The 26960-nt window shown below is 42.2% G+C and overlaps 1 long non-coding RNA gene across 1 annotated transcript in view; it reads left to right on the forward strand.

Annotated features, from left to right (window-relative positions):
• Positions 1-18612, forward strand: part of LOC116821213 (uncharacterized) — a 62720-nt gene extending 44108 nt beyond the window's left edge. Inside the window, exons 3-5 of the long non-coding RNA XR_004372857.2 lie at positions 72-348; positions 2690-2802; positions 18405-18612. This is a non-coding gene — a long non-coding RNA (uncharacterized LOC116821213). The remainder of the gene's footprint in view (positions 1-71; positions 349-2689; positions 2803-18404) is intronic.
• Positions 18613-26960: the final 8348 nt, after the last annotated feature.

Consider the following 26960-nt stretch of genomic DNA (forward strand, 5'->3'; position numbering starts at 1 on the left):
TTCTGAATATCTGTTTATCTAATTAAGCTCACAAGACTAGAGCTGAATTCAAAATACTTTTTTTTATGCAGGTTTGTTCACAAGGGAGCATTTCTCAAGCTTGCTGAGCACCAATCTGGATGTGATTTGTTTTGCCACTTCAGAAATGCTTGGCTGATTCAGTCCTAAGGAATTAAAGCTCCAAAGGCTGACATACTAAAACATAAGGCCAAAAGCATGTTGCACGAGAGCAGTTAAAAACTGAAAGGATGGAAAGAACCTGGCAAAATCTAAGATTGGATGCATCCTAGAATGTTGAACCAACAGCTGAGATGCTAGTGATAACATTTCACAAACCCCAGAAATCTGGTAAGATGCCTGAGTGAGTAAAAGAAGGGGAGGGATATTCTGATTCTTCAGGAAGAGAGTCCTGCTAATTATACATTACTTATCCTGTCTATAACCAATGTAAATTACACATGACCAGATTTCCTGGCCTTAAAATGGATACTGGGGGGCATTTGGGAGCACACAGCACCAGGGACCCTTCCCCTGCAGAATGGACACATCATTGACAGACTCTGTGCTGTCTTCTCTGCAGGAACTGCTCCTTGTTAACACCCACTTGGGTGCAAACCACCCATTCCCTAGCATCTGGAAAAGAAATCTGTCTCTCTTCTTCCTCCACTGCTTTACTTCTGCTAATATCCCTCCAAAAGAAATTGTAATTACTTGTGAGGTTATAGGATACATCTGCAGATCAGTGTCCAAAAGTTAAAGTAGTAAATGATCTGCAGGTCAAGCTGCATTGAAATACTGTTTTCGTACTCAGCTCAACATGTAGCAGCAGGCAGGAAAAGCTAACAGAATGTTAGGAACCATTAGGAAAGGGATAGATAATAAGGCAGTAAATATAATGCTACTATACAAATCCATGGTACATCCATGCCTTGAATAGTGTGTGCAATTCTAGTTACCCCATCTCAAAAAAGATATATGAAAGTTTGAAAAGGTACAGAGAAGAGTAACAAAAATGATGAGGGGTATGGAACAGCTTTCATATGAGGAGAGATTAAAAGAATTGGGACTGTTTTAGCTTAGAAAAGAGACAACTGAGGGGGGGATATTATAGAGGTCTAAATAACCATGAATGATGTAGAGAAAGTGAGTAAGGAATTGTTATTTACCCCTTGCACAAGAACTAGGGGTCACCCAATGAAATTAATAGGCAGCAGATTTAAAACAAACAAAAGGAAATACTTCTTTGCACAAAGCACTGTCACCCTGTGGAATTCATTGTCAGGGGATGTTGTGAAGGCCAAAAGTATAACTAGGTTGAAAAAAGAATGAGATAAATTCATGGGCAATAGGCCCATTAATGGCTATTAGCCTAGATGGTCAGAGATGCAACCCCATGCTCTGGGTGACCCTAACCTTTGACTTCCAGAAGGTGGGACTGGTTGACAGGGAATGGATCATTTGATAAATTGTTCTGTTCTGTTCATTCTGAAGCATCTGGCACCAGCCACTGTCGGAAACAGTACACTGGGCTAGATGGACCATTGTTCTGACCCATAGATGGACCATTGTTCTGACCCATGATTTATGCAACCAGACCTGAGATACAAAATCTAGTGAAACTAGGATAGCCAAAAGTATACATTTTTATAACATCAGCAACTTTTTGGTAATACATCATTAAAATTGGGCACATTTTCAAACTTTAATTATGGAAGTGCTGTAAATCAGTATGGAACATATAATATAGTGTAGCCCCAAAACAGTCAGTTACTGTCACTAAACATTAATATATTGTCATTTTAAACAGAACCTTGTTTACTGCTGAAAAATGGCTGCTTGATAGTTTGATGGGATTTTAATCAATTCAAGACGATTTATCTTAATCTTTGGAATATATTTTGTTTGCTTTACATAAAGCAGTGAGCAATCTAAAGTATTAGTTACTTTGAGTCTTTTGAAGCATAAAGTTCCCAATGCAGTTGTAGCTATATTGAAGCTTAAAATATTTATACCTTTTTGTATTTCTTTGAAGTAAACATAACATAAAGCAGCACATGTGAAACATAAGAGAAGTATTGTGTAGTAGAATTTGTAACTACATAGTACAAATCTCATTGATTTAAAACAGAGATTGGTTCAGTAGAAAATCCTGTTCAGAATTAACCGTCAAGAACCGAACTCAATTTGTACAGCAAGAAAAGCACCAGAACTGTGGGTTAGTGACCAACAACATACGTGCTTTTGAGTTCTGTCTCCTTGTGTTTTGCATTTGAGAGGAAGTAAGCTGCTAGACTCAATCTAAAACCTGGAAAAGATTTTCCATCAGACCCAAATGTTCCTATTCAGGAAAAAGTAAACATACTAAACATTAGAAAGGCAAATGGAGCCATATATACCATTAATAAGAGGCTGTAACCTACTGACTGTGATGAGGGTGAATTTTCCATCGAGTCTGGAATGTTCAAGGTCAAGACAAACACAACCATCAAAAGGACAATTCCTAGGAATGGAAAGTTTAAGTCCTAGTGATTTTTCAAATTTAGAAATGCTAAGCATTGGTTTTTAAAAGTATAGAAATGTATGGGAATATGATTCCTAAATATCACCCTCAGACTGACGTTGAAGTAAAAACTCTGGATTCAAATCTCTGTTTCATTTCATCTCATGCTCTCTTTCCTTTTCTCAAAAGGGTTTTCACTGAATGCTGAAGACAGGAAAGAGGATTCTGAAGAATAAATCCGTCCAAGTGTTTTGTTATGATTGATAAAAAGAAATCAAAAGAAAGTTCACACACAAAATTCAGTTAGTATTTGTTTCTTCGTGTCCTTGGTGGTGCTATTTTATCTTCAGTGGACAGACTTCTTTCCAGAAGCATGTTGTTAACTGCTCTAATTAATGCTTGTAGAACACTTAGATTATTTAAAGTTTTAGTTATTGCAAAAAACAAATGATAAGCACTTTGAAAATCTGGCCACTTGTATACACTTGTGTTTGTTTTCTTGAATAATTTAGCTTATTTAGCACATCTAGATTAGATGTATTAATTAACATCTATGGTGTAGGACCTTGTCTGCTGAGCTCTTTTGAAAATCCAGCCATGAGTGTTGCAATGGAAGCTGCTGGGTGCTGAATGCTTTTGAAACTTTGGTCTTTATTTAAAGTACCTAAATAGTAGCTGAGCTGTTTTGAAAAGTTAGTCTTGACTGCGCATGCTAAGTGTGACCAAGAGCAATTTCCTGGACAAATCTTATTGAATAAAGTTAAACTTTATTGAATTAGATTTAATATCTTTGGGTCCATTGTATTAAAATACAATTGTTTGTGTTATTGTATGTAGCTTTTCTAGGAGACTGACTAATGTACGCTTTGGGGGAATGATAGGAACTACCAAGACTTGTCTGGGAAACTACACCTGGGGAGAGAAACCCTTTGTCTACTGATTACTTGCTCTTGGAAACTTCAGATCAAAGACCTAAAACTGTATAAAGGAGGGAATAAACTTCTTATGAGAGTTCTAGTTCTGTGCTGAGGCTGTTATGAACTTGTGACCATAGGAGAGACCCCCCTCTGAGGGGTTTGCAGGACTATTTACCTGTCAGAACCCAGGTGAGATTTTGGGTGATCTCTGGGGAGGTTATGAGCAAGTGCATAGGTTCTCTCATATTGTTTTTAAGATGTTTTCTCTGATACTTTTATCCTAAGAATAAAATTGCATAGAAAGTGCTGTGTGGTATCTTAACTGAGGGCAGTTATGCTGTTAGACTTTGAAGAGAAAGCAGACAGGTCTGCTTAGGCAGTCTGTCTTTTGCTGGGAACAGCGCAATAAAGGCATAATGGTTCAGCCTGGAGATACTCAACTCAGAAGAGGGAGGAGAGGGAATGCATGTCTTCTCCACCCAAGAGAGGCAACAACATGGGGTGCTGGAAGCCGGACAGCTAGTGCCTTGCTGGACTACTGTGAGGAAATACAAGTGCAGTTGCCCTGGATAGTGATATTTTTTTAAAAATCAGACCTACAATGGCTTCTGAAAGTCTTCCTGATAGGATGGGGTGCTAGAGAACCCTGTACATTTGGCAAGTGAGCTGTGTCTTTTTTTCAGCCCTTCTTACTTGAGCTTATGAGCTTACAGACAAACTATACTTTCCTGCAAGCTGTATTTTTCTTTTGCATCTTAAAATGTGATTTTGCGACCATGTCAATTTTAGCGCATGTGCTAGTTGGTTCATCCTTGTCTTCTCCTATCCTCTGAGTGTGCTCTTCATACAGTCTTGCTTAGCAACCCTTCCTTTCAGCCATTCCTGAAGCCCCAGATCTAGAGGGATGAATGTCACTGATAAACCCTTCTTTAGTGTGTGCAGGGATGTACCTGAAAATTTGAGATTAGGGTTCCTCATCAGATCACATCCTCAAAGAAAAGAGAGCTCAGATTCCACCCTTAGAATGAATGATTGAGAGAAAAGATCCACGGTCAAAGGGCAGACTTTCTTTTAAAATTAGTAGACTCAAAGGATGAGATGGCCAGGCCAGGAAGGCAGAATTTGTTTTACAAAGACAGATGAAGAGTATTTTTAAAATTGGAGATGAGCCCAGGAAGCTGTTGGCATTTGCAGTTGAATGTGATCTACAAATACACGCAGTATTGCTTATAAAAAATGGAAATTAACTCTAGGATCTTTTTCTGATGCACATTAACGTGTTTAAGTATGATACCAGTCAGTTCTCTTCTGATTAAATCTTGTATTTTTTATTGGTTTTTTTTGTCTGACAGTGACCTTCTTGTCTAGATGAAAGGCTAATTCTAACATTTAAATACAGCAGATACAGAATAGGTGTCAAAAATTTAGGCCCTGAACTGAATGGATTCTCTTAGTTTTGAGAAATTGACACTCATTTTGACCCAGATTGTTGCTATAAGTAATTCAAACTAGTATAAGCCCTACTGCTATGAAAAATGTTACCCACAATGTTAGCCACCAAAAGGCAAGGGAACAGTGGTCAAATCCTCAGCTGGTGTAAATTCACTGATAGAGCTATGACAATTAACACCAGCTGAGGATTTAGAGGAATACATTTAGTGCACATGGATTTTAAGGCTGTAATAGAATGCTAAATTGTATTATACTGTTCAGCCATTAAGTAGCACTGTGTGTAATATACAGTACCTTATTTAAACGAACCTCAGCCATACCTGGCAGAGCATTAAAGGATCTCATGATGAGCACATCAGGTGTGTATGAATAAGCACTCTAGCCAGTCCAGATCTGGTATAGGAACATGACAAAGTGTGTAGCTAAGTTACTCTCTAACAGAGGAGATTGTACCTGCCATACAGTACTGTCATAGTATTAATCCTCAATTTGAACATTAGAGTTCAAATATGAAGTACTAGCATGAAGTTCTCTAAGCTTAATCTCCAGCTTAGATCTGATAGGCTGCCACCAGATCAGGAATTGCTAGGGCCTGATCCCCCCTTTCCTCTCTCTGGTGTCCCCAACCCTCCCTTGGTGGGACACCCAGATTCCAAATCCCTTGGATGCTAAAAGCAGGGGAGAAAACCCCTTCCCCCCTCCTTCCCAGGCTTGCCTCTTGGTCTAGCCTGCAAGTATCAAGAAACCGGTTTCTCTGCTTCCCAAGAGATAAGCGTTCTCTGCCCTCAGGACAATTGAGATGCAAAATACCAACAGCTTGGCTTTGCCTTTCCCCGTGCCTGCCTTCCCGTGAGGGAGACAGGTACCTGATACAGAGGTTTCACTTTCTCTGCCTTACTAGAAAAAGAAACTTCCACAAGTTTTGAAAAAAAGGAAGCTTTATATAGAAAAAGAGACAATACAGACTAATAACTTGCATAACCATTTATACAGGCTCCTACTTAAGAAAATCTGAATAACCCAGTCTGATTTAAAAAATAGCCAATTTAAATAGACCAGCAATCACACACAGTAAGTACAAAGCAAAGCATATCATAGCCGATTTTACTTTGTTTCCGGTTTGTACTCACTGCCCCTTAGTAGAATGAGAAGAAGATTGGAATCAGCAAGATAGCTTGTCCCTCACAGCCGAGGAAGCAACAAAGACCCAGCAATCCACATCTGTAAATACAACACAAAGCTCCTCATAGCCGAATTACTTTGTTTCCCTTTGTACTCACAGACTTTTGGTAGGATATTTGAGATAAGATGGAGTTAGAAGAAAACTTGTTTACTCATAGCCGAGGAAACAACAAAGACCCCGAGTATACAAATTCCCGCCCCTGACTTTAAACAATCCAGTTCTCTGATTGGTCCTCTGGTCAGGTGTTTGGTTACCCTTTCCAGGTAAAAGAAACTTAACCCTTACCTTACCTATCTACATTCTGATTACCTTAGGGTTTGTCTACACAAGGCAAAAACCTGCAGTAGTTGATGTGTACTAAGTCCCCCTGTGGACACTCCTAGAGTGCTTTGTGCTCATTAGCTTATTGATTTTTGAAGTGTATTAAGCTAAACCACATGAGGGCACTCAGCACACAAGAAGTGTGTCTACACGGAGAGTTAGTGCAGAATAACTAGTATGTTTTAAATTCACACCCTAGCTCTCTGCACAATAACTCCCTGTGTAGACAAGCCATAGTTTGGTTTAGGAGAGCCAATCTATTGCTAATTTTCTCAAATTATTGTACTGGGACTTAGTGGAGTAGCTGTTTAAGTCCCCTCTCATGGCCAGGTGTCACTTTACAGTCACCCAGCCCCTGTTTGCCCCCTCTTACAGGTCCCATAAGAACTCATTCATTTCCAAGATAGGTCAAACAATACCCTTCCAATGGTCCAATTTATTGAGTCCTCGGGTACACAAGTTCAGGGTCTCCTTCCTGGAAGTCCAAATAAGAAAGTATTTCAAACAGAACACAAACTCAGAGTCTTCATCCCAGTTTCAGATGGGCACAGTCCCTCCTCTCTGAGGGTTGGTCAGTCTTTCTGCTTCCCAGCATCTCCTGCCTGGAGTTTGCCTTTCTCCTCAGGCTCTCTCTCAGCTGGTGCCTGGGCCCTAATGGGGCCTTCTTACTACTCCCTGCAGTGTCTACAGACATAGTTGCAGTGTCCTGGGCTTTTTATACTGGAATCACTTGATTCCCTCTGTTGGAGCTTGTTCTGTAATCAGGGTTATTTTAGCCCCAGGCTCTGCCCTGTTACAGGGGATATTACAACTGAGTCCAATTCTCTTCACCATAATTTTATACCCACATAACTCCAGTCTTTTCTCCTGATTTACACCCATGAAAGTGAGACCAGAATCAGGCTCATAGTCTCATTTTCATTGTACCCAGATTTAGAGGGCTCAATCTATTTCCCACTGAAGTCAACAGGACTCTCCAGATGGTTCCAGAGTCTCCACGCTGTCCCAGTTTCTGCAACTTTGATGAAAACTAGATGGTTTAAACCTAAACCAGATTAAGTGGAGGTGAAGCAGATTGGCTGGGAGAAGTACTGTGAGGAACGAGTAGAATCTATAACTGCTCCGTCAGTTGAGGGTGTTTGCCCACCTACTATCTAAGCAATTTGCAGCCTCAAGGTCTTAGACTCATCAATGCTCCTAGATTCCCAACCTGCATTAGCTTCCAGATATGCCTTTTTTCCATCTGGAGTTGGCCAGGAGATTACATCCTTTCCAATTAGATGCGGCCCTCACCACCATCCTCCTCCCTTTTGTTGCCTCTGTGCTGGGAAACTACAACACAGTCCGCATACATAGTTTAACCTTGCAGACCTGTCAGAAGCTTCAGCTAGTACACCTATTGTCTGCACTCAGCAATGACTGCCAGTCAACTTCTGGTTACATCAAAGTACTGCTTACTGTCTGCAGGGTACTAATAGAATGTGCCTGTCAGATTGCAAGCACCATGTGCATTCATTAGGAATACTTCTGCTCTCAGGGCACAAAGAGGTGCTCATAGAGTTGCTGACACTGTTTCTGGGCAGAGAACCACTCACCACTGGGGCAATTGTTCCCATCAGAAATTTCTCCAAGCCCAAACATGGTTATACTCAGAATAAGTTGCAATATACATCTTCATTCTTTGCTAATTGTGGATGCTGTCATCCGTGGCAGTTAGTCTTCTGGGTATTCTCCATCTCTGCCCTGTCACTATACTGGAGTGGAGTGGGGTGTGTTTGCTCCTTATATTTGCTTGTTGTTAATTGAACTCTATATAAAATCATATCACAGTGATGGCCATACTGTAAATGCTTCCAATAATGCAAATTAGAGATTACTTAAAATGTGTGGTCTGATCAGATACAGAAAGGAGATTTGATCAAGTTTGAAGGTTTCAGTTTAATGTTCTGTGGCAGCCTTCTTCACTTCAGCTGTTGCCTTCTATTGGATTCCCTTTGCAGAGGTATGCTTTAATTATGAAATGAGGCTTTATTAGTAATGCTCAAAGAAAAATAATTGACGAGTTGACAAACAAATACGTTTAAAATAGTGTAGCCCCTGCAGTAACTGAGCAAAGAACTTACCACAACTCCATCAGAACCTATGGTAGAGTACTTAGAAAGTTTGGGGTCTCACAATGCAAAAACTGCATTCTGATCTTGACTCCAGGGCTGAAGACCTAGTTGTCAGTTAGGTCAGGTAAGTGAAGTGGGAGTCCTCTCCAATTATCACCATACTCAACTATTTTCTTTAGCCTCTATAAACCCCAGCCTTCAGAATTCCACACCAGTGTGAATATAAACATGGTCTCTTCCAGTTCTGCCCTTCTTTCCACCCTGTCCAAGTTAACCCCTGCCTTCTAACCATCACCCTACTGCTGCTCCGGGCTCTCCTCCTAAGAGTAATTCCTTATTATATTATGCTTAATATCTGGGTGTAGGAGGGGTGACAAGGTGTTCTAGCCACATTTGCCATAGGCAGTAGCTAATCAGAGAAGAGGGATTTGCATAGTCACTCTATGGTTATTGAACAATAAATCAGTCATCCTGCAAATAATCCCTTTGCTAAAGTGTAGGGAATTAAGATAAAGGCATAATTCAGCATAATGCAGCATCCTTGTTCTCTAGCAGCCTCAGACCATTCCATTTCAATATAATTTAGTGGCTCTCTTTGAATAATGTTCTCATTAAATATCTTGTAACTGGTGTACCAAAAAGCTTAGATTTGTAATATCTTGGACTGTGCTCATGATGAGCTAAAAATGAACTATTGGTAAACATGAATCAGTATATAGTCACAAAGGAAAATGATAGGTTTGTGGGCATTTTTACAATGATCATAATCAAAACCCTGGCTTAAATATTGGACATTGTGTACTCCACACCATAGCTGTTGCCTTGGAAACAGGCACATGATGCAAAAAGCTAGTGGAGCATGCCCAGTGAGTGAATAAGTAAGGTCCATTTTTCTTCCTTTGTTTTGAAATCTCTTTTAGGTTTCCTGTTGTAGCCACAACTGAGACAAATGCTTTATGTGTGTCATATGTAAAAGCATGGTTCAGGAGACTGGTCATGTTGGGTATTGGGCCTGCTAAAACCTAGATTAATATAGAACAAAACAATTTGCACTCTGTTTCAGTGGGAAAGTTCAGCCTCCCAGCACCGACACTTCTAAAAATCTCAGTAAGGTAATTTCTTCTGTTCAGGGGGGAAAATTAGCCAAACTACTAATCACAACAGCAAGTTCTCATCTATCGAAATAATTAAACAAGATGTTTTGGTCTTTTGAAGCCTCTTGTGCATTGCTTTTTTTTCCTGTTGGTAAGTATCAGGGTCCTGATTGTTTTCTCCTCTCTAGTAAAAATACAGGAACACTTGAAGGATAATCCACACCACAGAAAAAGATAATTGCATTGCTCAACTTTGCTCTTTTGTAGTATGGTTTAAAAACTGAAAAGAAATGACTGGTTAAGATACAAAAGAATTCTTCTGCTGATCACTATCCTGCAGCTCTGCTGGTTGGCATTTGCATGCAACAGTGTGTCTAGAATGCATGATGAGTCCTTCACAGACTCCCACAGCCTGGTGGAGTTTAAAGTTGAATATATTCAAGTCCATACCCAATCTGATCGCCCTAAAGAATAAAACCTCTGTTGGAGCTGACTTGAATCATGCTGGTTTCTCTCTGCTAATTTGTGGTAGAGATAATTGACAGTCCTTTAAAAATAGCCAAAGCTGGAGCTGATTTTATATATAAATAAAGAGATTGATTCTGAAGTTACATTGCCATAGGGTCTTTAAGGACAATGTTTGCTAATCTTCAATTTTTAATTGTTCTAATGCGATTACTATGCCTATAATTCTTATTGGGACAGACTGGATGTGGGAATGACATGGGAAACTAAGGAAGTATTCTTTAAAAAAGGAATCTGTTTCACTTAAGAAGTCTCCCTTTTCTGGCATGGTTTGCTTTTTGTTATTTTGCTCTTCCTTAGAGTTTAGGCATATACTTTCCAGCTACTCACAGTGTGCACAGCTTTATAAATAATCTAGGAGTCAGAATGAAAATAACTAGAGAGAACTCTTTGTGCCTTTTTTCCCCATCCCTGTTAGCCAGCCCATGGAGGCTTTCACATGCAAAAGCCTTTAAAAGCACACCGACAAAGAGGTAAATATAATTGTGTAATATCTGCAAAAAGAGAAGCTGCCCTAAGAAAAGTGTTGCAAGAAGATTATGGGAGTCTGTGCTGTGACAACACATCAGATGTCCATCGATTCACTTACTTCACAAGGGTCTCTGTTTTATGACAGATGCCACAGTTACTGCTATTCTTTACAGTACATCATGTTCAAGTAAATAGTGTGTATTAGTGATTACCGTGAGCTGATAACATAAGTAGCATTTATTTCCTACATTGTCTCTTTTGAGATGGCTTTGGTGGTGTCATACCCTCAAGTCCCACACTGCTGGAGTGGCCAAATGCTTGATTGCTTAGAAAACACCTGAGACATCTCTCTACTTTCCATGTATTGATGCACAGGGGAAGATGGTTACATATTATCAATGGTGCCCTCCTCTCCAGGCTCCTAGCTGAAATACTGACAGTTATTTTGAATTCATTATTTCTCTTGGGATGTTGGTCTATATAAGCATGAAGGGTCACGGTCCAGCTTAAGTAGCAGTGGTATATCCTCTGCAGCAAGAGAAGAGCTGTTCAAAGTCTCTGTTACACTGGTCCATTCATTTAGGGCAAGACTGTGCTATTAAGGCACAGCTGAGCCACCAAGAAAATGAACCAGGAAAACTTTGTGCTGCAGGGAGACCCAGGCCCTCCTGATGCTCCCCAGCACATAGACCATATGCTCTCTGTCACTCCTTGAGTATGCAGTCTCTTTTGCAGCTGGCCATCTCCATAGGTAGGCTCATGAGGGAACAGGAGGGGGCAGGCTTTTTCCCTGTCTTTGCCTCTTTTGGTGTGGTAGTTTCTGTGCTCAGGCACTGATCCCTGCACAGGGGGCACTGGTTCCTGCACAGGGGGCACAGGAGAGGAGATTCCATGTGCCCTTCTTCCCCTGTGATCGAGGCCTGGACTTGAGGCTGTCCTTTAGGGGTCACTACTTTAAATTCAAACCATGCAGGAAGGCCATGGATCTCAGGCTCGCTGCACTTTCCAAGGCAAACACAGTTTCCTCTGTTTTCATCTCCTGAATGGAAGTTTTCATTGTCCTGTAAGGCTATGTTGTTTCCACCATAATAACCTGTAGTCCTGTTTAAGGGAACTTTTCACAGATTACCAATAGCTTTTACAGATTACCAATCTAGTGCTAGTTTTTGATCTGATACCTCCCCTGAGGATGCTGAACTTTGTTATACTGTGATGACTGCTAGTAAGTGGGTTCAACTACATCTACTTCTTGAAATCCTTCTTGTGTGCTACTAAGGATGGAGTCAGGAATAGCCGCTCCAGAGCTAGCTGTTTCCAAGGAAGACACATTTAGAGAGACAGCCTCTCTAAGCCTTCCCCCATTGTGACACCTGACCAGTTTATATATAGGTAGCTGAGCCAATAACCATTGGACTTAGTGGTTGCCTTTTTGATCTCACTGAACACTACTTTATCCTAGACTCAGTATTTGTCTCTATATGTATTCTACTGTAGGGCTCTCTCCTCTCAGAAATTTAACACATTAGTTTGGATGGAACCTTTTAGGAGCGGTGCTACTTCCCATGCCTTTATGTCCTAATATGACCTTCCAGGTGTTACAGTATCCCAAATGGACACTGTACCCCATGGCTTTTAATACTGACACGGGAACATGATTGTTTTTGTGCTTATAGCCGTGGTTGAATATGTGATTCTGATTTTATTTGATTGAGCTGTAGTGTAGTCAGCAACCCCTTCCAGACTTTAGACCCTGGCTCTGAATCGACATTGCCTTATACCTTGTGTAGTCAATTACATCACTAAGTGGGTGTAACTTGCTACTCAATCGGAATTCTCTGCTCTCACAGATGGTAGCATTTTACACTCTGTTTGCATAGATGTCAGCGACTCCCTAAGCCCCCTTGTGTGATAACATCAGGCAGCAGGTCATGTGCTTAATTAGCCAGGGAGCTAGCAAGAATCATGATACAGTTGCTTTGTCTACATCCCCCTTGATCTTCACCACAGTTATGTCCTGGTTCACCATCCCTATTTTCCTTCCCTGTATCATACCTAGTTCCTCAGACAAACACAGGGCTGCTCCAGGGGCAGGAGGGGGGCAAGTGGGGCAGTTTACCCCAGGCCCTGGCCCTGCATGGGCCCCCATGAGAATATAGTATTCTATAGTATTGCAACTTTTTTTTATGGAAGGGGCCCCCAAAATTGCTTTGCCCCAGGCCCCCTGAATCCTCTGGATGCCTCTGGACAGACAAGGGTGTGTGTGTGGGGGTGAGGTAATATCTTTTATTGGACCAACTTCTATTGGTGAAAGAGGCAAATTTCTGAGCTGCACAGGTTTGTCATGGTTATAAACAGAGAGCCAAGCCCTGCAAGAGTGGAAAAATAGAACAATAGAGATTGGACTTGAGGTGCTGTATGAGCCATAAAGAACAGCAATTATCCAAATATAATTAAGTCTGCTAATTCTGAGTGGAACCCAGCACCATCTGGTATACTGTAGATCATGGCAGAAACTCCAACAGGTGAACGTATGCTGGGGGAGGAGGCTGCAGCAGCGAAAAGCTATCATAACTCTTCTACCCCACGTGTGCCTGCCAACACAGTGGCAGACAACATGCTGAGAAGAGGAGTAGTCAACGCAAGTAGGGGGATGTGGAGTGGGATTTTCAGACTCATTTAAGGGACTTAGAAGCACACGTCCCATTGGCTTTCAATGTGAATTGTGCTCCCAAGTTACTTAAGTGCTTTTCAAAATCCCACCCATGATGATTGAGAACATTTGCTGGCAGAGCTCCTATGGATCCAACAGGCCTTTGCTGGCCAAATCCCAGGGGGAATGCATGCAGCAGCACCAGGGTAAATCCCTCAATGGAGAGCAGTTTAGAGGGAATCTAGCCCTATGTCTATTAATCACAAGTAAGAGGTCACTGTGAAAGCTGGATTTCTTATGTGGGAATAGAAAGCTCTCCCACTACACTCCAGAACCAGCAAAAGAGCTTTGAGAACAGGATTAGCTTGGACCAAAGGTGCTCTTTAAATTCTGGTTGCCACTTCATCTGCAGCAGATTGTTCTTGCCAGCACAAGTGAAAAAATTTGAAAATGTAATGTTCAAATGCAGCGAACAACTCCCTGCCTGCTATGCATGAATTAAATATTGCAAGAAGGCAAAGTTAACTAAAAGTTTTAACTACATTCTTCACTGGGAAGAAAATCTTAGAATGCAGCGTTTAGAAGCCTAATCTAAAAGTCCTCCAGGCTCTTGGCATAAGCACAAGGTAAAAGTGAATGGGGGGCAGCTTTAGAATGAGAGAATTTCCATTTTTCACCTTCCTCACTCCTCCTTGGGTCATCTGTCTGGAAGGGAAATTGCTTGGTTCAAATGTCAGTACAATAACTTCCACCAGTATAAATAAGACCTTTTTATTTCATCTTCTCTGTGCAATTCTACAGTGGTTATGTAATACTCACACTGTATTGACACATGCTGCCTGAAATAATTAGTTTGCATTATAATAGTTTCTGTTCTAGTCAATAATTAAAAGCACTGAATCCTAAAAGCATGTGCACATATCCCCATATTTTTACTAAAAAGTTTCTTCTACTCCTGGATCAAGAAACTTCAGGAAAAATGTTGTAAACAAATCAATTATTAAGAAAAAATAAACCTGATGTTCAAGATTTTCAAAAGTGACTAATGATTTGGGGGGACTAAGTTTTTTGAGTACATCTTAAAAGAACCCGCTTCTCAGAAAATGCTGAGCATCTGACAAATAGGCCCTTTTTAACACCTCAAACTAGGCACCCAAAAATCACTAGTCAATTTGGAAAAATGTACGTTAGCATGTCATAGGCATAGAACATTTTAAAGGTAGTAAATTTTAATTCAAGGCTAACCTTTTAAAGGAAACAATCACCTGAGGATTGAATTCAAAATTAAAGTTCCATAAACAACAGTATCTGTAACTCTAAATCCCTTCCTACCAGGTTGTGGGACTGTGAAAACTCAGGGATAGAGACATATTTATTTATTTAATTTCTAGACCATCTACAGCATTAAACCCTTTAATTAGAAACAACCCCCTCCACCCAAAACAAAACCCTACACTAAACATTTACTCTAATGCCAAACAAAACAAATTACTCTTGCCTTATTCTCTGGGATATGTTAGGGTCAGGTTCCAAGAAGCTGCCAGGTGGAGTAAATTCCAAAGATGGGGCCATCAAGTGGAAGGACCCTTCTACTGGATATGGAGTGTTAACAGGTAGGTCTTTATTGAAAAGCTTTTCCTAGCCAATCTTAACAGCTGCTCAGGGGTACATGGCAAGAAGCAGCCTTTCAGATTATTCAAGTCTCAATGTATTCAGCATTTATAAAAAATATTACCAGCATCTTGAAATCCAAATGGAAATAAACAGGCATACAGGGCAAACCTGAGTGCACATGCTGTGTTCATGCTGGAATGCACTGCTTTATTAAGGAGGGAGGCAGTGGCAGAGTCCAGAGTTAACTCTGATTAGAGCACATGGCAGTAATCAAACCTGGAATTAACCAAGATGGATATGATTGTGCACTATTCAAGCCTGAAAGGAATGGCTGCCATCTGAAAGATATCATGTGATCTGGGAATCCAGGAGCATTGCTAAATCCAATAGGACTTTGATACTGCAAGTCATTTTAAAAAAATTTGAGTATGCAAATTCCATAGATGTCTGCCCACTCCTCAGTAGTTCCCCCTGCCAACAGTTATGTCACTCTTATCCATGGTAAGATGGTGCCATGCACATTCACTCAGATCCTTTGCGAGTAATGAGGCTAGAATCTGTGTTTGGTAAACAGGAGATGGAGAACTGTGCTGAGCTGGCCAAGACCTGGAATTTCTGGTTGAGTTGGAAAGTCCCATCAAAATTGTTTCAGAAACACCTACACTTTCTCTGTCTCTGTGTTGGTAGTATTTTAGGGACAGATCTCCCCTACATTCTGAAAATCCGGTGTGGGGTTCAGCCTCCTTTCTGTCCCCTAGCATCTAATCTGACATGGTCTTGTGTACTATATAAATTGATGTGAGTTAGACTACATTGCATGAGCCTTTGTGTGGACTGCATGACATCATGTGTTTTGTGAACTGGGTAATGCTGCCTCAGGTAATGGGATCCATCACAATACAATCTGGGGTGAAATGTGCAAGACAACAGTACATTATAAACTGATTTACTGCTGGCTAGCAGGAAACCTTTCCATGGAAAAACTCTGGTAGCATTCTGTGAAGTGTGATGGCATTTTGCAAAGTATGAGAATTTGCACCACTAAAACCTCAGAATACTAAAGAGTGTCTGCATTGTTTGATACAGTGGTGCAAGACTCCACATGCTTCTGCAGACTACACTTCTGCTAGTATTGAATTAGCACAGGGCAATGATTAGAGATGAGTGAATGTCGCAAAGAATGGAAACTCAATTTAAGAAGCTTCCATATGTTTGGATGCTAAAATTTTATCTAAAGCTACCAGAAATTATAGGTAGCTCCTTCCCTAATCTTTGCTCAATCCACCTGCTGTCTTCTTCACTTGAGGAGGAATGGTCTGCTACACTCTTCCAGCCTTGTTTACATACCCTGCCGAGAAGATAAGCCTGATGATCTCATTTCCTTAAAGTTTAAAAGGCACAATGTGCATACCAGGAGATGGTAAAAGGCAAAAAGCATGTGAGAGACCATCCTGTGAGATTAGCATTTGTTGCAAGAGGAGTGTGATCTCTTGAGGCAGTTTGGAAAGCTTTAGGAAAGGCTTTTTTCCTCTAATTTGCAATGCATTCTGGAGCATAATTTTCTCAAAGCTTAAAGAAATGTTTAAGTATAAAAGAGAGGAGATCAACGGGCTCATTGTAGTGGTTACTGTTGGGTCCCTCAGGATAGGAGCAAACTTGGATGGGAGAGAAGAGGGCATCATTGTTCTGTTCCTTAGTGAATATTAGAAGTTGAACTACCCACCTACTCTGCAAGAAGATTTGTCCTCAAATGGTGCCGAGTAGCTGAATGAGTGTGGTGTTTGAAGGGTGAATGAAATTGAGGATCATTTTTTATTTTATCTGTGTTGGATCTCGATCTAAGGAATATTCCCCATATGTTAAATTAACATACTGTACCTTTCTCGCACTTAAAAAACAAATGAAAACAAAACCCATCTTTCCCTGTTTAAGGGCTTATTTTCTACTGGTAAGTATTTACTAGAGGAACTATGAAGTTTAAGGCAATATGATCTTTCTTAATATAGACTTGCCTTCACACCCATATTCCTTATTTATCTGTTGATTAGTTGGGCACAAGTCATTAATATCTTATTCAGGTTTAACAAAAAATCACAAATCAAGGATTAGAAGTTAGGGAAATTTATGAAAAAATGCAACACGATGGAACAGGAGGAATATAAACGTGTATGTCACCTTTTGTGGGTTCACATTCCATTCTTCTAACGTATTTTTGCCACGCAATCCATTAGATTTCAAGTACGTTGAACTGACGTCTCCCCTAATTTAGCTTTAGAACTCTCCACTCCACTTACTTATTAACAACCTGTTCTACTTCAGACATTCTAAACCAAATACCTTGTGTGCTTAGTGACATCAAGCAGGCATGCTATGCAAAGCTGATGTTACTTAGCCCTAGTCTACACTATGAGTTTAGGTCGAATTTAGCAGCCTTAGATCAATTTAACCCTGCACCCGTCCACACGACTAAGCCATTTTTGTTGACTTAAAGGGTGCTTAAAATCAATTTATGTACTCTGTCCCGACAAGGGGATTAGCGCTGAAATTGACATCGCCGGGCTGAATTTGGGGTAGCGTGGACACAATTCGACTGTATTGGCTTCAGTGGGCTATCCCAGAGTACTCCATTGTGACTGCTCTGGACAGCACTTTCAACTCAGATGCACTGGCCAGGTACACAGGAAAAGCCCCAGGAACTTCTGAATTTCATTTCTTGTTTGGTCAGTGTGGCAAGCTGATCAGCAGAGATGACCATGCAGATCTCATCAGCAGAGGTGTACCAGAATCACAAAAGAGCTCCTGCATGGACCTAATGGAAGATACTGGATCTGATCACTGTATGGAGAGATGAACCTGTGCTATCCAATTCCGTTCCAAAACACAAAATGCCAAAATACTTGAAAAATCTCCAAGGGCATGAATGACAGAGGCTATAACAGGCACCTGCAGCAGTGCCTCGTGAAACTTAAGCAGCTGAGGCAAGCCTATCAAAAAACCAAAGAGGCAAACTGCTGCTCTGGGTCAGACCCCCAGATGTGCCGCTTCTATGATGAGCTGCATGCAATTCTAGGGGGTGCCCCCACCACTACCCACCCCTGTTCATGGACTCCTTCCAGGGGGGTGTCTCACACAACAGGGATGAGGATTTTGGGGATGAGGATGATGATGATGAGGAGGAGGTTGAAGATAGCACACAGCAAGCAAGTGGAGAAACTGTTCTCCCTGACGGCCAGGAACTGTTTATCACCCTGGAGCAAATATCCTCCCAAGTCAGGCTCCCGAACCTTGAATGCAGAGAAGGGACCTCTGGTAAGTGTACATTTGTAAATATAATACACAGTTTAAAAGCAAGCATGTTTAATCCTTAATTTGCCCTAAAGACTTAAAGAAACCAAAAGACTGAGGCTTACCATGTTTGCCTGCAAGCCGAATTCTGTTGCCTGGCCCTGCGTGTATGATCTCTCACACCAAATCAGCAGGCCCTCAATATAAGAGGCAAAAGGTGACTTTGTACTCTAAAATGTGTCTTTTTAAATACTAGTCTCCTTTTTTTTTCCCTTCAGCACCTGCAAATGTTTCAACGCTTCCCCTATCGTCTCTGTCCCAGAGGCTAGCGCAGATGAGAAGGTGAAAAAAATGCACTCACGATGAAATGTTCTCTGAGCTCATGCACTGAAAGAGCTCGGCAAAATGCATGGAGGCAGACAATGTCAGAGTCCAGGAAAGCACAAAATGAATGCGAGGACAGGAGGCTGGAGCAAGAGGAGAGGTGGTGGCAGTGTGATGAGGCAGGAGACAATGCTGAGGCTACTGGAGGATCAAACTGATATGCTCCAGCATATAGCTGAGCTGCAGGAAAGGCAGCAGGAGCACAGACTGCTGCTTCAGCCCGTGTAACCTATCGCCCTCCTCCCCAAGTTCCATAGCTTCCTCACCCAGATGCCCAAGAACGCGGGGAGGGGGGCTCCAGGCACCCAACCACTCCACCTCAGAGGACTGCCCAAGCAACAGAAGGCTGGCATTCAATAAGTTTTGAAGTGCAGTGTGGTCCTGTCCTTCCCACCTCTCCTCCTTCCCCCATCCCACCCAGTGCTTCCCTCCTCCTCCACCCCTCCTGGGCTACCTTGGCAGTTACCCCCCTATTTGTGTGACAAATTAATAAAGAATGCATGAATTTGAAACAACGACTTTATTGCCTCCACAAGTGGTGATTGAAGGGGGCAGGGAAGGGTGCTTGTTTTACAGAGAAGTAGAGTGAACCAAGGGGGTGGGTTTTCATCAAGGAGAAACAAACACAACTTTCACACCGTAGTCTGGCCACTCATGAAACTGGTTTTCAAAGCTTCTCTGATGCACAGCGCGCCCTGCTGTACTCTTCTAACTGCCCTAGTGTTTGGTTGCGCGTAATCAGTTGCCAAGTGATTTGCCTCAACCTCCCACCCCGCCATAAATGTCTCTCCCTTACTCTCACAGATATTGTGGAGCGCACAGCAAGCAGTAATAACTATAGGAATATTGATTTTGCTGAGGTCTAACTGAGTCAGTAAACTGTGCCAGCATGCTTTTAAATGTCCAAATGCACATTCTACCACCATCTACACTTGCTCAGCCTATAGTTGAACAGCTTCTGACTACTGTCCAGGATGCCTGTGTATGGCTTCATGAACCATGGCATTAAGGGGTAGGCTGGGTCCCCAAGGATAACTACAGGCATTTCAACATGCCCAACAGTTATTTTCTGGTCTGGAAAGCAAGTCCCTTGCTGCAGCCATTCAGACAGACCAGAGTTCCTGAAGATGTGAGCATCATGTATCTTTCCCGGCCATCCCATGTTGATGTTGGTGAAATGTCCCTTGTGATCCACCAGTGCTTGCAGCACCATTGAAAAGTACCTCTTGCAGTTTATGCACTGGCTGTCTTGGTGCTCCAGTCCCAAGATAGGGATATGTGTTCCATCTATCGCCCCACTACAGTTAGGGAATCCCATTGCAGCAAAGCCATCCACTATGACCTGCACGTTTCCCAGAGTCACTACCCTTGATAGCAGCAGCTCAGTGATTGCGTTGGCTACTTGGATCACAGCAGCCCTCACAGTAGATTTGTCCACTCCAAATTGATTCCCGACTGACCCGTAGCTGTCTGGCGTTGCAAGTTTCCAGAGGGCTATCACCACTCACTTGTGAACTGTGAGGGTTGCTCTCATCTTGGTATTCTTGCGGTTCAGGGCAGGGGAAAGCAAGTCACAGAGTTCCATGAAAGTGCCCTTACGCATGCAAAAGTTTTGCAGCCTCTGGGATTCATCCCAGACATACAACATTATGCGGTCCCACCAGTTTATGCTTGTTTCTTGGGCCCAGAATCAGTGTTCCACAGCATGAACCTGCCCCATTAGCACCATGATGTCCACATTGCCTGGGACCATGCTTTGAGAGAAGTCTGTGTCCATATCCTCATCACTCTTATCACTGCGCTGCCATCACCTCCTCGCCTGCTTTTGCAGGTTCTGGTTCTGTATATACTGCAGGATAATGCGTGAGGTGTTTACAACAGTGATAACTGCTGCAGTGATCTGAGCGGGCTCCATGCTTGTTGTGGTAGGATGTCTGCAGGAGAGCAGAGTTGCAGCGGAAGTGGTGGGTGATGGAATAGATATTTATAGAGAGATGCCATGAGAATATATATTTAAAGAGAATGATGAAAGGACCTGTGAGGTGGATTCATGCGAGCAGGAGAGCAGAGTTGCAGCAGAAGCGGGAACCCATGACAGCCAACATGAAGAAATTTGCTATCGATCAAGACAGGAGAGCAGAGTGGCAGTGGTTGGAATGCCAGTTTTTCCAACTTATTGCTCTGTCTGCGCCAGAGCAGGAGAGCAGAGTGGCATTGGAAGTGGTCGTTCAATGACAACAGTTAGCAGTCTTCTGCACCATCTGCCGAAAGCAATATGGTGACTGCATGAAAAAAAGGCACAAAATGATTGTCTGCCATTGCTTTCATGGAGGGAGGGGCAACTGATGACATGTACCCAAAACCACCCATGACAATGTTTTTGCCCCATCAGGCATTGCATGCTCAACCCAGAATTACAATGGGCGGTGGAGACTGCGGGAACTGTGGGATAGCTACCCACAGTGCAATGCTCTGGAAGTCGATGTTAGCCACGGTACTGTGGATGCACTCTGCCAACTTAATGCCCTTAGGGGGGACACACACAATCGACTGTATAAAATCACTTCCTAAAAATTGACTTCTATAAATGCGACCTAATTTCGTAGTGTAGACATATCCTTAGTGACTTTTACCAGGTTTAAGAAGTCATATGTAGTGACATTGCATATTGCCTTCTACTGTCATTTCCTATTTGTCTCATGTGTGTGTGGGGGAATGGAAAAAAAATTGCCTTTAACTTTTCCCTATCTAGTTTCACTCCTCAGAAATTCTTCATGCTTCAAAAAACTACTCTGGTTTATGTACAAACATTATTCTGCTTTCATTTGTATTGCAATAGCATTTACAGGCCAAATCCTTTACTAATCTAAATCCCGTTAAATCCCCCTGTACGGAATGTTTTTACAGAGTTTTCCCCAAAGTAACATTCCAGGACCAAATTTTACAGACAGCTTCCATTTTTGTGTGCACCAATGGAGAGCTTTGCAAACACAAGTTCTGTGTACCAGAGAGACAGTAGATAAAAAATTACTCTTATATGTGTGTGGTTCCACTGTAAGGAACATAAAAACATTGATTAAATGTCAATCACACACATACATCCATATATATATATATAAATTCTATAAGATAGAAAAGTTTCTTACTGAATAGAATGACTTATACACTGGATTTGGTTATGGAAAATACAGTTTCCACAAAAAACAGTGTTTTCTGTGGGACAGTAGATTTTGCTAAAATGTTTTGATTTTCCTTTGAGAACAACAAAGCCAATATTTTGTTGTGGGTCAGCTTAACCCAAATCAAAACATTTTTGTTTGTCAAACGGAGTAGAAATGTTTCATTTTGGGTCAGTACAACATGATTCTGTGCTCCCTTAAGCTGCAGTGGTGCTTCATGGGAGCTGTAGTTTGGGTGCTTTGTGCCCCATTTTCCCCTCTAGGTCAGGTTCCCTAGTTGTGCTACATCTCCCATAATGCACCCTTTGGCTGAAGCACAGTGCATCGTGGGAGATGTAACCTGTCCAGGTTCTGCTGATCTGTGCATTTCAACATATTACTGGAAAATGGCAGCTTTGTTAAGGCTTTTTTTAAAAGTAGAAACTGTCCATTATTTTTAAAGAACACAGAGATTCCAGGAGGAGGGTTTGTAGTTCAGCAGAAGGGGATTTTGACATGTGAGAATTTAAATTGTGTGTTATAGGTTTTGTGTAAAAGGACTGTGAAAGTTGGTGAGAAACACCATGCAAAATTCCAGAAGAAGGTATATTGACTTTTTTCCATTAATACTTCTTAAAGGTCAAAAATGAACAGACCATTAAAAAAATACTCTCACTTTTAGTTTTCTTAAATAAAGTCATTATTTGATTTCTAGAAGGTCTTGCTAAAAATTAAATATTGGCTCAGTCTTAAATATGAAGCCCTTATCGGTGCCTGCATAATACAATAGGCGTGGCTAATTTTGCAGTTGATTTTCCACGGTTTTAATTCTTAACTAATTTGCTGCACAGGTCATTACAATGTTGTATTATACCACTATTGCCACATATAATTATACAGAATGTTTTTTCAGGTTGGAATTGTCATCAGCAATGAAAATTTTAAACTGCATATATCTCAAGGTTGTGACCTTCAATACATCAACATGAAATAAATCCAAGAAAAATTAAACATTGTCTAAAGTAAACAGCAATAGGATTTGACTAATGGAGGAGTCATAACCTTCTGCCTATGGCTGGTACCGTGTTCTACAATTAATTTAAGTCTATCCAGCAGCCAGTCACAGAAAATAAGTTTCCCAATTCAATGAAGAACCAGTGTCAAGCTTTTTCAAACAATGAGATAATTCCTCTCTTTTAGCAGATCCAGAAAGTTAATAGGAAGATACATTTTCTACAGTAGAATGAGACTTTTTCTCCCTTTTTCTCCAAAAGAACACATTTTGCATCAGGTAAAAATATTATGAAACTGAAATTATACTATCCTGACAAAATAGTCCTAAAACTGCACGCATTGATCATATTAACTGTGTTGTAGCAATAAAATACACCTTAAATGTCTTCTATTTGGTTGAAATAATTTAAGGAAATTCATTGGTGTTAAAAATACAAACTTCCCCAGTTTTCCATTTTGGGGCATGTTTCTAGGGCTAACCAATGGTTAATTATGTTGTTCATGGGGTTTTGTGTGATCTTAGGAAAAGCCAGATGTAAGTAGGGTCTGAATGAACTCTTCCCTGACAGCCAGCTGGGAGGGAGGGAGATTTTGGGTGTGTTTATGTAAATACAGTTTGCTCCTGCTTTGCTTACCTATTCAGCAGATAAAGCGGTGTCAAAGTGATCAATTTTGGCTGGTGTTGAGTTACAAATCACCTTAGTACTGAATGTAGGGGTAGCGAAATATGGTTACCAATGTTGTAATTATTGTAGGAATATAGGAAAGCAGGATTGTGCTTAGCTTGTCCAAAATAAGGGGATCACCTTCAGCTGAAAGAACCTCGTTAAGACAGGGGCTCGAATGCCAGAGCCCTGTGGAAGTAAGAGGGGTAGGTATAGATGTTCTAGTCCGGAGGCTGCAGATCTTCACAAAGGGTCTTCCCTTAACCTGTTCTTTCCCAGGGTTTAAAGAATAGAGTTAAATAGGCTTCATTAGGAGCCTCTGTGTTATTTTAATTGCTCAATCAAAGCTGAAGCCACTTGAGACCAGGCTGTGTTGCTGCCCAGCCTGCTAAGAGCTGAAAATTACTAAGAAACTGATGTGCAGAGGTCACAGTAGAGAGGCAGGTGGCACTAAAAGGTGACTGTTAGCTGGCTGGTGATCAAGTGGCTGGTGAGGTGGAGAGGCCTGGCAAGCGGTCAGTAGGAAAGCCGGCAGAAAGGTATGGCCAGCGACCAGCAGAATTGCTGGCAGAGAGGTGCAGTGAGTGGCCTGCAGGGGGCTGGTGGAGAAGGCCAGAGCACAGCCCTGCAGCGAAGGGCGGTGAGCGAGTGCTCAAACAGCGAAATGTGTAAGGAGCCTCTTTATCCTCCACTCTTCCCACTCACCATGGGAGATGAACTCTGCAGATGCGCCTCCGAACTCTGGGTCTGCACTGATGGAGGACAGCAACTGTCAGTGGGGTGCAGAGAAGGGTCAGGCAGTGAAAGGGATTTTTGGGTTGCTTGACTTAAGAACCTGGATGGAAAAAGACATGCCCAACTTACTTAGGGATGGGTCTTTTGCACATGGTTTATGTCTGTAAACCCTGTTTGCAGTGTTTTCTCAAATTAACATGGAGTTACTTCCGTCCTTTTATTAAAATGTTTCTTTTTTATACTCAAACTCTGTGTTTGCAAGTGGGGAAGTATTGCCTCTAGAGACACCCAGGGATGGTGTGTTATTTTCCCAGGTTACTGGGTGGGGGATTGAGCCACTTCTGAGTTTTATTGATGGAGAGGAACCCCTGGATATTAAACCTGGCCCTATTGCTGCTGGCTCCACCTGGCAAAGGGGTTACACATTTATAGGAGTGAAGATAAAATCTACATGGTCACTGTAATCAATGATAATGTTTCCCAGACCATATCTTCCCTTTCCTCCGCTGCTGGCAGATTTGTCTCTAGCCAAGAGCCCAGAAGCTTCATGAATCAGTTGATACCAGCTTAAATAGATTAGGGCAGTCCCCCTTCACATCACTCCAGGATCAAACTTTCACCACAGTAACAATGTCAGGGGAATGGGAGTCTAAAAGACCTTCCTAACTTAGGTCTTTCACAAGACATGGCAAAACACTCCTGCAAAGTACCTTTCATCTTAACTTCCTTTATATATATACTATATATATAGTGACTGATCTGGATAGCATAGTGGTAAGAGCTCACCCTTTGATACGGAGACGGGGTTCAAATCCCGGTTGGACCCAACTTTCCAGTAGGGTCCTCTGGCAAAAGACCCCCTAATGCTTCACCTGCCTACCTCAAATATGAGAGTGACATGAACTAGGAGAGTATGCCGCTCGGACGCTCGCCTGGATTAACAAGGCCCGCGCCAGAGTTTGAGAACTAGGCGATCTGACGATAAGTTGGTACTGGAACAACCATTCATGGATGAGACAAGAGAACCTGGAATTGATGGAATGCTACTCACAGTGACCTAATGAGAGGGGATATATGAAACGTTATGAGGGGACTATGGATGAACAAAAGACCACATCCACACTTATTGAGAAACATCCGAGTTACCTAATGCCTTCACGATAGTAAAGAGAGAAGCTGCTCTCACAGCCCCTTTGAGATAGACCAACTCCAACAATTTACATCCTCAGACTCAAGACAAGACCTGCGAACGAACAATGTGAATGTGCAGCGCCAACCACCTGAAGCTGCAACTCTCACTGCCCTCCTCCATTGCCAGAGGCACGCAGTCTGATATGAGGCTAAGATCATGGGCAGAAAACTAGCCTACAGTCAATCCTTGAGTACTTGACTTACCAAGGCTCAGTGGAGAATACCATCAGATATTTATGTGTTAGGACAGATGCCCAATACGAGCCCTCATGACCAAATCCCTATCCACTCAAACTCAAACAGCATGAACTGGTATACGCATACAGCCTCTGTAATCTGGAGTTGCTTGGCTAACATTGATTCAAAGAAAAAACTAGTATGTACCACACCCTGGAAAATGAGGTTGGAGGATAAGATCAAGGCGATCTCAAGGAGAAGCGTAGGCACTGGCTCTGGGAACTTACAGCAACGTTAGCAGCATTAGGATAAGCTGGGCTACTGAATAAAAATACAAGGGGCACCCCTGAACTCCATCTGAAGCGCTCTAGAGACTGCGCTAACAAGGCTCACAGCACCTGGCTACCAGGCCTAAGGAGATACACTTAGAGTAAAGCATGAGGCCAAAAAAAGTAATGCCCTGCTTCTCAAAGAACCATCCAGCTGTGTACTCCCAGCTGCACGTGCAACAGCACAATAACAGCAGCAGCCTACCAGCAGGAGAAACTGAACAGCTACTGCGTAACAAGAACATATGGGAGCAAAGAGATGGGACTCATAACAGCAGTGCAAAAGTGGACGTTGCAGGACCTGAGAATCAGAGCACAGCAATCTCCCAGAACAGACAACCCAGGTCACCATCCAAGAGTGAGAGACATCCAAGCGGACGTCAAGAACATGAAGAGGCTGGACAGCCACCTTGGACCACGACGATGATCCCACCACTACTGGCCTAAAGAAACTAACAGCCAGTGCGCATGAAACGCCTAGGCAGCACAGCCAATGAACCAAGCTGCTCAAGCAGCAGGCCATCCCACCCAAACACTGGCCTAACACAAGGTAAAGGAGGCGTGCTGCATCATGAAAAAAGACCCCTGCACAATGAACAGAACCGTCCACATCGTCACCAGCCCAATCAACCCAGCCTTCCCCACAACAGGAAAGGTCCTATCGGCCATTGCAAGCCCCAAGCTTACAGGACCCATATGGGCAGACAAAAGCACAGCTCGAAGGGCATTGGGAACAACACAGAGGCTCAAAACACCAGATTGCCTCATAGATAGAGCAGTCGGCCCAAGACTCAATGGTCTAGACAGACCAAAATCTGACGCACGGGCCTGGATTGACTACAAGGTCCCTATGACTCAATGCCAACGTGGATCTTGTGAAGGTCCGGCGCTATACAAAGTCAATCAGGACACTAAGGACCTTCCTCAAGAACTCAATGTTTGGACTATGCGAAAGACAACACTGCGAAGTCAACTCAAGGCCCCAGCTTTGCACAGAGGGGCCATCAAGTGTGGCTTATTACCAAGTGATGCACTGTCCCCACTCGCCTGTTCTGCAGTTAGGTTAAACCCCCTCAGCCAGTATAATCACAAGCGACTGGATATGGGTACAGGCATTCAGGCCAGTGGAACTACCCTCACAGCCACCTCTCTACATGGTATGAACAATTCAAAAGCTGTTT

This window comes from Chelonoidis abingdonii, chromosome 17 (genome assembly GCF_003597395.2).
Source record: "Chelonoidis abingdonii isolate Lonesome George chromosome 17, CheloAbing_2.0, whole genome shotgun sequence".
Lineage (NCBI taxonomy): Eukaryota > Metazoa > Chordata > Testudines > Testudinidae > Chelonoidis > Chelonoidis abingdonii.